This window comes from Tupaia chinensis, unplaced genomic scaffold (assembly GCF_000334495.1).
Source record: "Tupaia chinensis unplaced genomic scaffold, TupChi_1.0 Scaffold000661_1, whole genome shotgun sequence".
Taxonomy (NCBI): domain Eukaryota; kingdom Metazoa; phylum Chordata; class Mammalia; order Scandentia; family Tupaiidae; genus Tupaia; species Tupaia belangeri.
In genome coordinates, this window is record NW_006160183.1 from 1,918,940 (window position 1) to 1,931,700 (window position 12,761).

General features: G+C 39.9%; 1 protein-coding gene across 1 annotated transcript in view; it reads left to right on the top strand.

Moving 5' to 3' along the window:
* The window catches only part of SRBD1 (S1 RNA binding domain 1), a 236,477-nt gene that overhangs the window by 141,495 nt on the left and 82,221 nt on the right, over positions 1-12,761 (top strand). The gene's annotated exons all lie outside the window — the stretch shown is intronic.

The following is a 12,761-nucleotide window of genomic DNA, read 5'->3' on the forward strand; positions in this document are numbered from 1 at the left end:
TTCTCCATGGGGTGTGCTTTTTTTCTTTTTCATCTCTCCAGTGAGTGCCTGTACCCTCTGGCTTTTTTCTCCCCCCCCACCCTCCCAGCCTTGAGAGCATGAGAGAGAATGTGAGAAATCACCTCCCAGGGGGGATGGCCACCCCTCAGTCCCTTCTGCTTCACTCTCCATGTGTGTGGGCATTCACACACACATGCCTGTTGTATTTTTCAAGCTGCTGGGTCTAGTAATCAAACTGTGGTGGTTGGCCATGTGATGGTCAGTTACCTTAACCTCTGTGCTACCTGGTGGCCCTGGCCACAGCAATATAATAAGTCATGTATACACACATATACCCTAGTGTAACACCGTTACATATCTTTAAAAGAAATATGAAATGATGGTATGATTTGGAGAACTTTTTATTACTAATACCTTAAATTATTAATAGTATCATATCTGATTTCCTTTTATCTTTTGTTTGCTTACTCTTTGTATGTCATTGACCTTGGCAATGAAACTAGATCAATTTCAGTTTCTACTCACATTCATCTTCCAGTTTTCTTACATCAGCATAAAAAATCACTGTTACAGTTTCTGAACCTTCAGGTTATTTTTACAGTGTTTAAAACCAGGGAACCAGCAGTTAGTGTAATGGCTGGACTCCCACGTAGTCGACCGTGGTTCACGTCCCGGACCCAGTGGCTTAAAACTCACGCCGGGCGCGTGTGCGTGTGTGCCCAAGATCCCGAGAGGAGAATGGAGGAGAAGGGATTGCGGCGTGACCATCTCCCCTGGGGGGTGATTTCTTGCTTTCTGTCTCTCTGTTTCTCTCTGTCTGTCTGGCAAGCGCATGTGCCCTGTAGCAAAAACCTCTCCAAAAAATAAAAAATAAAAAAAAGTAGTTATCATGATCATTAAAAAAATTACACATAGACCAGCAGTTAGTGCAATGGCTATGTCGCTGGACTCCCACGTAGTCGACCGCAGTTCGAGTCCTGGACTCGGTGGCTTAAACTCACACTGGGCACATGTGCATGCGTGCCCAATATCCTGAGAGGAGAATGGAGGAAAAGGGATTGTGGCATGGCCATCCCCCCTGGGGGGGGGCGGTGATTTCTCGCTTTCTGTGTCTCTGTCTCTCTGTGTTTCTGGTGAGCACACACGCCCTATAGCAAAAACTTCTCAAAAGAAAAATGTTTTTTTAAATGCACATGATATTAAAAGTACAGGCATAAAGGAAAATACTGATAATTCGATTGCATTAGAATCTAAAATATCTCTGAATAAGAACATAATTTATATTCAGTCCACAAACAGGGAGACAGCGTTTGCAGCACTTAACCTATAAATGACCCAGTATATATTAAGATCTCCTACAAATCATGAGAAAAAACTGAACAGTTTAATAGAAAACCAGGCAATTCACAGAAAAGGAGATGCAAAGGACCAATAAAGATATGGGGAAAAATCACTCTCACTAGTAATGGTAGAAATGCAAACTGAAGCTGTTATAAAAATAAAACTCTCCAGGTTATTAAAAGTTAATATGCCAGGACCAGCAGGTGGTGTGGTGGTTAAGGCACTGGACACTCCTACATGGTTGACCACAGTTCTAGTCCTGGACCTGGTGGCTTGCTTTCTCACTTTCCCTCTCTCTGAGTTTGTCTCTCTGCTCAAGTTAAAATAAGTAAATGAATGAATAAATAAAATTAAATAATTATAAAAAATCATTTTAAAAAGTTAATACAACAATTCAGATATTAGCAAAGATGGGAGATTGGGCATTTTGGTCATTATTTGTTAGTATAAATTGGTGCAACCACTTTGGAGAGCTGTTAGGAATTTGTCAAGTTGGAGGTGGGGGTTTTCTTCAACTCAGCAATTCTGTTGCTAACACATAGCCTAGAAAAATTTTTTTCACATAGACACAAGAAGATAAGTATAAGAATTTTTTTTTCAAGGAAAGAGAGCAAACAAGGGCATTGTCCTGCCCAACCTTCTCTTCCTGTAGAAGAGTAAAGAGAGAAGGCCAAGACACTGCCCAACCACCTGCCTGTGCCCAGGAAAGGGACTGTGTGGCTGCCCTAACTTCATCCTAGCCCAGGGGCAAGAACCCAGTATAGCATGGAGGCAGCAGGGCTCTAAGGCAGAGCCCCAGAGTAGCTCCCTACACTGCACTCGCTGATTCCCGAGTATGCTCACATGGTCCCTCTCCCAACAAATAATGAAATTTATAAAACACTATTTATAGTAGTGAAAATTTGGAAACAGTATATCTGTCATCTGGGAATTGTGAAGATAAACCAATACAGGAGACAGTGGAATATTATATAGCAGTGAAGACCTGGTTCCAGCTATATAATGCTCTATTAATATAAATAAACCTCATAAAATATGTTAGGAATGAAAGCAAGTCGCAGAAAAGGAGAAAGTAAGTACAGTATTTTATGAATGATATTAAAACTTAAAAATGTGAAAAATACTGTATATTATTTATGAATGCAAATATGTTTAGAAAAAATAAGCACAGAAATTTAAGGTAGTGGTTATTTTGGGTGGGGTGTAGGATGAAAGAAGAATGGGAACTGGGAGAGGTACACCAGGAGTTTCAATCATAGTTATATTTTATTTCTGAAGTTGTTTGATGATTACATAGTGGTTCATATGGTATACTCTGTAACATTTTGTTATATTTTTCATAGTTAAAAAAACTCGGGACCAGCAGTTAGCGTAATGGCTATGTCGCTGAACTCCCATGTAGTTGACCGTGGTTCAAGGCCCGGACCCGGTGGCTTAGACTCACGTCAGGCATGTGTGCATGCGTGCCCAAGATCCTGAGTGGAGAATGGAGGAGAAGGGATTGCAGCTTGGACATCCTCCCCGGGGGGTGATTTCTCGCTTTCTATCTTTCTGGCAAGCGTACACGCCCTATAGCAAAACAACAACAACAACAAAAAATAACTGCAGAAAATTTGGTCAAATGTTAAAAGTGCTTTAACTCAAAAACTTGTGCTTCTAGTTAGTTTTAATTCTTATACACTTGTGGGGGTCAAGAATGGAGAGGGCGTTTACAACAATTTTCTTACATAATCAGAAAAAAAAACTTTCTCCTCAACTTAAATCATGAGAAAAAATTATTTCATTTTATTGATTTTTTTTTTTAAGTTTGTTATAGGGCACATGTGTGCACCAGAGAGAGAAAGAGAGAGAGAGAGACAGAGAGGGTGTTGTAGAGTGCCACTGAATGAATGACCACCAAAGGCAGAGTAAGTTTAAAGGGAGTCTTTATTAGCTGGCCTGGGACTACAGTCTGAGGCTGGGGGGCGGGGGAGGGGGCAGGATGAGAGAGGGGACCGAGAGTCAGAACTGTTGCCCTGACCGGAAGTTTGAACAGTCTTTTTATAGGGGGTCAGTTACCAGGGGTTTCCATGCAAGCAGTTACAGAAGCTGAATCTAGAAGGTTAATTTTTTTTTTTTTTGAGAGTTTTTTTGCTATAGGGCGTGTGTGCTCGCCAGACAGAGACAGAGAGATAGAAAGCGAGAAATCACCCCTCGAGGGGATGGCCATGCCGCAGTCCCTTCTCCTCCATTCGCCTCTCGGGATCTTGGGCACGCACGCACACGCGCCCGGCGTGAGTTTAAGCCACCGGGTCCAGGACAAGAAACATGGTTGACTACGTGGGAGTCCAGCGACATAGCCATTACGCTAATTGCTGGTCCTAGGTTAATTATTTCTGAGGGGAGTGGGGTTTCCACACAAGCAGTTACATTGCTAAACAAAAGGGTTTTAGGCTAGTTAGCAAAGACAGTAGCAGGTACAGGATGTAGTCCAGGATTTGGTTTTCTATGTAGCTAGCACAAGTTATTTTCTCATGGGAAGAGCAAGCAGGTTTACAGAAGCAGACAGCCATGTTAGGGTAAGGGAACAAAATGGACAAACAGTTGTTCATGTGCAAGATCTAATATGCAGCCTTCCACAAGAGAAAGTGAGACAGAAAATGAGAAAGCAAGCCACCAGGTCCAGGACTCAAACCGCGGTCAGCCATGTGGGAGTCCAGCACCTTCACAACGATGCCACCTGCTAGCCCCAAATATTCTTTAATGGTACGTTTCTTAGGAAATCTTGTATCTCACAATATAGATTTTTTTTCCTGTGAATTTTAAGAATTAAATATCCACACCCTGTAGTCATTTTAGAGAGATATGGCCTGACCTAGGACAAATTTGTAGACTGCTAAACATTTCTAGTGCTTATTTGCAGGGCAGTGTTGAGTAGCACAGATGTTTAATGATTTATAATAACAGTACCATCTTTAGCTAGCATTCATCCTGTACTGTTTTCTTTTCACCTCTACCTCCTTTCTCCCCCCTAAATTATTTAAATTAGGAACTTTAGTATTAAGCAGGGAACATTCAACAATATTTTACCTTTAACTGTCTTCCCATATATTTTAGTTTAATTGGTCTGCCAACAAACTTAAAAATTCCGTAGGTGATTCTAATGTATAGCCACTGATGAGAACCACTGGTCCTCATAGTATGCTCCCCAGATCAGCAGCATCAATTTCACCTGAGGATTTGTTAGAAATGCAGATTCTTGCATCCCTTTCCCAGACCTGTTGAACCAAAAATACTGGTGACAGGGCCATATAATCTGCGTTCCATTGGCCTAGGTTTGAGAACCGCTGGTATCTAATGGTTGTCAAAGTTGAATTTGCATATAAACACCTCTGAGAGTCTTATTAAAATTTAGATTCTGATTCAGTTATTCTGAGGTGGAGCCTGAAAGTCTGCCTTCTAAGAAGCTCCTGGGTGATTTCACTCCTGCTGGTCTATTTTGAGTAGACCCTAGCCAAGGCTTCTGGGGCCCCACCCCAGGCCTATGAATTAGAATTTGATTATAATATTTCCAGGTATTTTTAATGCACATTACATTATCTGAGGAGGAAAATCAAGACATGCCAGTATCTAAGGATGAGAGTTTGAAGAGGCTAAAATCAGTGTTGTAAAGCACTGCAAAGATAAAGTAGAATAAGAACTGAAAATGTGATTTCATGTTCATTTTTTTAAATGTCAATTATGACTATAACTACTATAGTTTCATTAGAGTGGTAGGGACAGAAGTCAGAAGTAAATTGAGGATTGAATGAAGGGTGATCACTTAAGAGATAACTATATACAAATCTTTGAAGGAGAGAGTTTTTAAGAGGTGAAGACTTGAATATGTTTAAGTGTTGATAGGAGGTAGATTTAGGGAGGGAGAAGGTGAAGATGCTGGAGAGGTTGGAAACTGGGTATCTGAGGAGATGGAATTATTGGGATCCCTATAGAAATAGAGAAGGAAATGGACAAGTAGTGTTCAAAAGAGAGATGCTTGTGGTTGTGGGATAGTGGATGGCTAGGAAGAGATGCGAGACAGCAGGATTGCAAGGGGTTGTGCCCCTACCTAATAGTTTTTGTTTTTTCTGTGCACTAGGAACCTACCCAACCCCATAAAAAGAACAGTTAATGTTTAAGTTTCTGAAACCATAATATTAATTTGTTTACTGTCTGTCTGTTCTAATATATGTAAACCCTTATATAAGAACAAGGTTATTTCTACCTCTTTCTGCCTCATCTGTAGCTATAGATCCTAGGACTTGGCTCATGGTAGCTATTCAGTAAGTATTTACAAAGTGAATGAATGATAGGTTATCTATGTAGTTGATCATTTATTGTCTTTTTCAATTCTTTATTATAAATACACTGTAGAATTGTATAGTCTCTCACTTAAAATTTTAGTTGAGTAAACCTGAACACCTAGTGACTGGTTTGGTTTTTTTAATTGTTGTTGTTTATTTGTTTTGAGAGAGTTTTGCTATAGGGTACATGTTCTTACCAGAAAGACAGAAAGAAACAGAAAGCAAGAATTCACCACCTAGGAGGGATAGCCACACCACAGTCCCTTCTCCTCCATTTTCCTCTTGGGATTCTGGTCACACATGCGCATGTGCCCAGCATGAGTTTCAAGGACTCGAATTCACCACCCAGGAGGGATAGCCACACCACAGTCCCTTCTCCTCCATTTTCCTCTTGGGATTCTGGTCACACATGCGCATGTGCCCAGCATGAGTTTCAAGGACTCAAACTGCGGTCAGCCATGTGGGATTCTAGCACCTTAACCACTGCATCACCTGCTGGCCTCAGTTACTGGTATATTTTAAATAAATTTTCTTGTAGGAAGATATCTAAATAATAAGTTTATTTTCCTTTTCAGTTTTCCTTTAGTTTTATACTTAGGCCCCTAAATGTTTTAAGACCTTTTTGTTCAGGGTAAGAATTTGTTTAGTTCTTTGGCCTAATACGGTCTAATACTGCAATCTGGATTATTTTCCATCAACGTTTTTACACACACACGCATATCAATATGTATAAGAGAACTTCAAATGTTCATGGAAAAATGAAAGTATGAGTTTATTTTGGTGCAAAAAAAGTTTGGAATCCATATATAGTTTTCATCATGTACATTTTCCACGAACTTTTTGAAGACCACATATATAGAGAATCTCCCATAGCACTTTTTCATTTTAACACCGTTAAGGTCAGTTAATTGAGTTCTAATAAATGCTTAAAGATGATGGTGAAATCACTTTACTGTTAGGTAGTCAGGAAAGTCATGACATATCTTTTTAAGCAAAAATGTGTCATGACTTTTCCGACGCTCCAATATTTTAAAAATAGTCCTTTTTCTTGTTTTATTAAGTTGTACTTGGCACGTACTTTTTAAAGTCTCCACGTTAAGACCTGTTACCTACTCTCATTTGCACATTTTATAATCTGGAACACTGATCCAATCTTTAATTTTGTGTCTCTGTTATTTTCCCGGTGAACTTTAAGCTCTTGGATTTACTTTATAGTGAGTGGCTGATCTTATGAAGGCCTCTTTACATGCTCTAAAAGTAATCTGTCTCAAACCAAGGAAGTGATCAGAACAACCAGAGCCACATTCCTTTTGTCCTGTGTGATTGAATGCTTTGCATAGTCTAGTTTGTGAAGGTGACATTTGACAGCTCTTTACTAATTGAGCCTTTAGGAATGCTATTGTTTCTTGATTATATACGCCATTTAACCAATGATCTGAAGACATGAAATGTCTTTTCCAAAGGTGCCTCCTATACTGAATTTTAGTTAAAAATCAGGAATTGGAAAATAAATAGAGGCCAGCCAGTGATATGGTGGTTGAGACAGCTGGAAAAACATGTCAGGTATGCATGCTCAAAATACTGAAAGGAGAAATGGAGAAGGGATTGTGGTGTGACTATCCTCTATCAGGGGGTGCTATCTCTCTGTGTCTCTCTATGCCTCTCTCTCTGTGTGTGTCTCTCTCGTGAGCTCATGTGTCCTCTAGCAAAATTGAAAAAAAAAATTAAGATAAAAAGAAAATAACAGTAAACAGAACAGATGCTCTGAAGTGTATTAGCTTGTAAAGAGTTCTGGAAACTTGGGACCAGCAGCAGGTGGTGTGGTAGTTAAAGCAGTGGATTCCCACACAGTCGCCATGGTTTGAGTCCCAGACCCAGTGACTTGAAACTCAATGCTGGATGTGTATATGTGTGTCCAAAATCCCGAGAAGGGATTACAGTGAGGCCATCCTCCCTGGGGGGTGGGGGGAGAGGCTATTTCTCATTTTCTGTCTCTTTGTCTCTATCTTCCTGATGAGGGTACATGCCCTAGAGCAAAAAAATCTCTTAAAAATGAGTTCTGAAAACCTAATGGGATGGAGCAAGCTGGCTTGTACACCTCATCTCTTTTCTATGCTCCTTTGTCTTAGTTCTGTCTGTGGGAGCGTTGTGTGTGAACACCTGCACTGAAAGGTGTTAGAGAATTTAGAGGCAGAGTGCATTAGAATAGCCATGTAGTTGAAGTGAGAATAAGTGACAAAAGTGAAGGATTGCTTCTGATGAAAGAACTAGAGTTTTTTAATTTAGCACACATCTCTTCATTCTTTTCCCCTTCTACAGTGCGTATTTTATTCTCTATGGAAATAATTCTCTTTTTTTGAGAGGTTTTCACTATAGGGCGCGTGCGCTCGCCAGACAGCCAGAGACAGAGAGACAGAAAGCAAGAAACCACCCCCCAGGGGGGATGACCACACCGCAGTCCCTTCCCCTCCATTCTCCTCTTGGGATCTTGGGCACGCACGTACATGCGCCCGGCGTGAGTTTAAGCCACCAGGTCCAGGACTCGAACCGCAGTCGACTACATGGGAGTCCAGTGACATAGCCATTACGCTAACTGCTAGTCCCTATGGAAATAATTCTCACCAAGATAGATCAGAGGGAGCACTTCCAAAGGAATGTTCTTCAGTTGTGACTGAATCAGCAAATCGATATTTCTAAGAACCTATAAATAATAGTGTAATATCTTTCTCTAAGAAAAATCTTTATCACAGTGGGATTTATTAAAAAGGAATCTTCCCTTTATACTGAAATTATCTATTAAAACATGAGTTTCTGGAAGTTCTTAATCATTTTATCTTTGATACAGAGGCCTAAGGAGATTTAGAGTATACTGATTAGGTATGATATTGGTTGTATGTGAATGGATACTCTACAGACTAGAAGTAGTAGGAAAAGATTACTCCAAAAATGTTTAATTCTGATATTCACATAGGCATTTCTTTCTGTTTTGCTGAATTTTTGTATATAATTACGTGTTGATGACTGGCATACTAAAAGAGAATCTCGGATGTATTTTTTTTTTAAGACAGATTTTTGCTATAGGGCGTAAGTGCTCACCAGAGAGACAGACGGAGAGACAGAAAGCAAGAAACCACCCCCACCTACCCCTGGGGGATGGCCATGCTGCAGTCCCTTCTCTTCTATTCTCCTCTCAGGACTTTGAGCATGCACGCACGCACGCACGCACACGTGCCTGGAATGAGTTTAAGCCGCCAGGTCTGGGATTTGAACTAACGTTGACTACGTGGGAGTCCAGCAACATAACCATTATACAAACTGCTGGTCCCTGTAATTTTTAATTCTGGGGGGAAACTGTAATGTAATAGCATTCACTTTAGGAAAAAAAAATTGCTGAAAATCCAAATATAAGATTGTGCTAGGTAATTATGACAATAGAGAAAGAAATAAAATATGTAACTAATTGGAGGGTCACTTTTAAGAATTTAAAACTATGGGGGACCAGCAGTTAGCGTAATGGCTATGTCGCTGGACTCCCATGTAGTCGACTGCAGTTCGAGTCCCAGACCCGGTGGCTTAAATTTACACCAGTCACGTGTGCATGCAAGCCCAAGATCCCAAGAGGAGAATGGAGGAGAAGGGATTGCGGTGTGACCATCCCCCCGGGGAGTGATTTCTTACTTTCTGTCTCTCTGTCTCTCTCTGTCTGCCTGGTGAGCGCACGCGCCCTATAGCCAAAAAAAACTTCTCCAAAAGAAAAAAAAAAAAAAATTTAGAACTATGTATTCTGAATATCTGATATAATTTAGGAATGCTGATTGACTCACTCCTTTATATATGTGCATTGGGAGAGAGAGTCAATCATGGTCTTTAAAAATAGCAAGGTAAACTTAATTACTTGTAAGATTATGTTACATCTTAAATTCAAGGAGATAGTGTCATTATTATCATTGTGACAATGTGCATTAAATGCATGATCTTGCAGAAAGGAGTTAAGGTGAGAAATGAACCCTGCCTGCAAAGTGATTCTCATGTGGTACAGGGACCGAAAACCGACCTCACTGGATTACTGTGCAAATTCATCCATGGCACATTTTCTCACCAAATCTGTCTTATGCTGTGGATAATTGTGTTACAACATCTTTCTTTCTGGTGATCATGGAAAGGAATTCTAAGAGGAAAAATCTGGTTTGAGGGAAAATTATGTTGATGAGAAATTCCCCCTCCTCCTAGATATTTTCATTAATTAAATATCATGATCAAATAAGAAGTTAAATTTCTTAGATTTGTTAAGAATGAAGATGGTGTCTCAGTCCACAGAAATACCAGGAGCTTTTAGAAAATTTGTGGAAAAATTGCATGAATTGTAAGTTTATTTTGGATAGCTTTTTTATAATATGCATCTACCATGAATGTTTTGAAGATCCCTTTTTGTATGTGTTGTAATTTTGAAAAACTAGCTTTAGAAATTATCTTTGTTTTGGGGCAAGATAGTAGGCCGGTTGACTGACTCCTTGGTGCACTGTTAACTCCAATGACATATTTGTTTTAATAATCCAGATCAGGGCACCCAAGCTGTTTATGATACAGTATTACTAAAAAGCGCATGTTCTTTTCAAATGTATAATTGAAAGGGAGAATTTGCTCCTGACATATGCAAGGCTTTTGTTTCATTATTTATTTGTAATAAATGGGGCCAGAGGGTATGAGTGCAGTTAGGTTTTGTTGGAGGGGGCTTGCAAAGACTTTTTGAGGCATGATGTGCAAGTGAGTGTTTTTAAATCTCAGAGGTGTGATTATGTCATACCAGCCATAACCTCTGGGCTTGCTTTATTACTTTTATTAAAACAAATCTGTATGGGGGTGCTATGTATATTTTGGTGATGAAGGAAATGAGGTGGTTAATTTATTATGTGAACAGCACTTTCAACTAACCACAGCGTGATTCACTGAGAATGCAGTGAAAAGGCCTAGCTCTGTAGAAGTGACTGCTTTTTGATTTGTAGACCTTAACTTTCAACACTAGAGCATGAAGTTTATCTACAAAATGATTCCTTTTTTTTTTCCTGTGATGTTTTTGTCCAATTTTAAACTCGTATTTTTTTCTTCATTGTATAGTAGACAGTCACTGAATACAAATGATCTGAACAATCCTTGCCAGCAAGCTAAGGGAACAAAAAGGGCAGAGAGGATCCATGAGTTAGTACATAAGGAAGTGAGTAGCCCTAAGTGACCCTGCAATTCATTATGGTTTCTGAGTATCCCCACCAAGTACCTTAGAGGAGGACTCCAGAATAAGTCAGCATTCTCAACCCTCAGTGAATAAAGATAGCTATCTGGTGTCAGAGAGGCGTTAGGAAAAGTGAAGCACGCGTTCTTCCTTTTGTAGGCTGCATTTATAAGCAGATACTATTGATATCATAGAAAAGAAGGTCAGGCTCTTGCAAGAGTCTCTGACAAATGATGATTTCCAAGTAGGTTATGGGAGGAGGAGAGGATGTCATACCACACCCGAGGACCTGCAGTATATCGGGACAGAAAGAGGACCTAACAGGTTCACAGTATTTATAAAAAGCATTTGTTGTATACTCATAAACAGCCACTGAAAAACCAATAAAAGGTTATTTTACTTGGAGTTAAGCCATAGCCAGCATCATCTGGTTATGTGAACCTGCCTAGAGAGTGAAAGTATGTCATCTTCCCAGCAATATTTTTGGAAGTCTCCTTCATTTTCCAGGTGTGCTAAATATGAGCCAGTCACACACAAAAAGACTAAAATCAATAAGGCATTTAACTGACAAGAATTAATCAAGGCTTTTTTATATCTGGAACATTACAGGTTTCCATGGAAGTAAGGTTGTAAGTTTTATATTTTATCTCTGCCTCTTTAGAGTGGAACACAATGTTTCTGTTCCCATTTACTCTAAAAATGATACTAGTGGTTAAAGGAAGCAGATCCTACATGATCGACCATGGTTTGAATCCTGGCCCCAGAGGTCTGAAAAACATACCAGGCATGTGTGTGTGCCTAAAATCCTGATAGGGTGAGGAAATGGAGAAGGCATTGTGGCATGAGCATGGTCCATGGAGGTGGGGGGAGGGGGGAGTCCTTTCTCCTTTTCCCTCTCTCTCTGACTCTCTCTTTGTCCCTGGCAAGCATGCATACCCTCTAGCAATTACAAACAGAAATTATGTCATTCCTTAATAGCACTTCCCCAGTAGAGCTGGTAACGGACAGGAGGTTTGTGTAGTTTAAAGGCTGATGTAGAGGAAGGAGGTCCAGGTTTCTCTGTAAACAGGTTGGACTGTGGTTTCTATAAACAGGGTGAATGGGGAAGTGTATTGGCACCCTTGATTAGGTCATTACTCAATCAGCATGATCAGTCAGTCCTGGTGACCATGTGTCCCTTTCGAGACTGCTTCACCCATGGTAATTAGTTATCCACAGCCTCACATTGTGATAGAAATTTAATTTTAGAAGAAAATTACTGTAACTAGAACTTTAAGGATATTGGTGAGATCTGTTAAATTTACAGGTATTTTCACTAATAGAACTATGTTTTGGACACTTCAAGAAACTTGTACTCAACATTGTATAGACTAGCATTTAATTTGTTTAAAGTGGATTTGTCTTCATAATGGTTTTGCTACTTTTTAAGAGATTGAGATTTAACAATTATTGCAGAAGCCTCAAAGTTTGCACCAGTCTAAATGTAAAAGACAATGGTTGGAGGAATGTCAAACAGAGTATAGAAATTAACAGGATGGGGACAAACAGGTGGCGAGTGGTCAAGGCGCTGGACTCCCACATGGCTAACAGTGGTTCGAGTAACAGACCCGGCAGCTTGCTTTCTCACTCTTCCCACCCTATGTCTCTCTGGTCAAATTAAAAAATGTAACTAGAAAAATAAATAATTCATAAAAAATAAATAAATAGGATGGCAAGCATTGGGAGCAAATAGTTTTTTGGTTTTTTGTTTGTTTATTTTTGTGGAGGTTTTTGCCATAGGGCATGTGTGCTCGCCAGACAGAGACAGAGAGACAGAAAGCGAGAAATTACCCCCTAGAGGGGATGGCCATGCCCCAATCCCATCTCCTCCG